Raw genomic sequence first — 1019 nt, forward strand, 5'->3', positions numbered from 1 at the left:
TTTTTGTGTGTGTGTGTGTGTGTGTCTGTGTCTGTGTTTCTGTCTCTGTCTGTCTGTGTCTGTGTCTGTCTGTCTGTGTGTAGTGTATAAATAAAGCTTTAACGAGTAAATATATGTAACCTGGAGCGCCACTGTATTCAAGAACCATCATTGCTGGTTTCGCAGTATGCCGCATTTTGGCACCTCAGTTTGCGCCATTCAGTCCCCCCCCCCTCTTTCCACCTCAGTTTTAAACAGTAAAATTTAAATCGAGAGTAAAACAAAATTCTTCCTCTCCTGTTTGAAATAGAAAACTTATTCCCTCAGAAAATCAGTTATAGGGTGAAACAATAACTAAATTATTGTTCGATTATCATAGCAATGCAACAATTAATGCTTTTGATAGGTCAACAATTAAAAATTTTATTACCAACCGAAAATAATGTTTTGGTATAAATAACACATTCTGACAACGTGACCAGACTTACTGATTACAAAACATGTGGTGCGTCTGAAACCTTCCATACGTTTGCAAATATTAACACATGCAATGCAATAATTGATCATATCCATCATAGCTATTCCACGTCCCTTTTAAGAGCAGAAACTGACACTGTAATTCTTGTAATCAATACTGGATGTAGATCATCATCCTATCCTACCCGTCAACTGGAACTCAGTATTGAGAAACCTTATATTGAAATATTTACAAGTAGAACAATTATTGGTCATGATTCGTGTGCGAGAGATAAAAATAGTAAGCTGTTTCATAAAATATCAAAAAAAGATATATCACAACGTCCCATATATGCTAGATCATGATATTCACTTTGGAAGGCGCGCAGGCCATTTGTGACATCGAGTATTATAAGCGAGCATTCGAAACTAAATGGGAATAGATGATAGACTTAGAGAGAGGTTATCTCGAAGAGGAAGAGAAGAAGACAGTGGCAGGGCGGCGGCTTGAGGTCGACTGCCGCTTCGAGGCCCAGTTCGAGCTCAATCGATGCCGACCTAGTTTGGGTTTCTGCCCCCCCCCT

This window comes from Halyomorpha halys, unplaced genomic scaffold (genome assembly GCF_000696795.3).
Source record: "Halyomorpha halys isolate HHAL.00 unplaced genomic scaffold, Hhal_1.1 Scaffold181.1, whole genome shotgun sequence".
NCBI classification, from domain to species: Eukaryota; Metazoa; Arthropoda; class Insecta; order Hemiptera; family Pentatomidae; genus Halyomorpha; species Halyomorpha halys.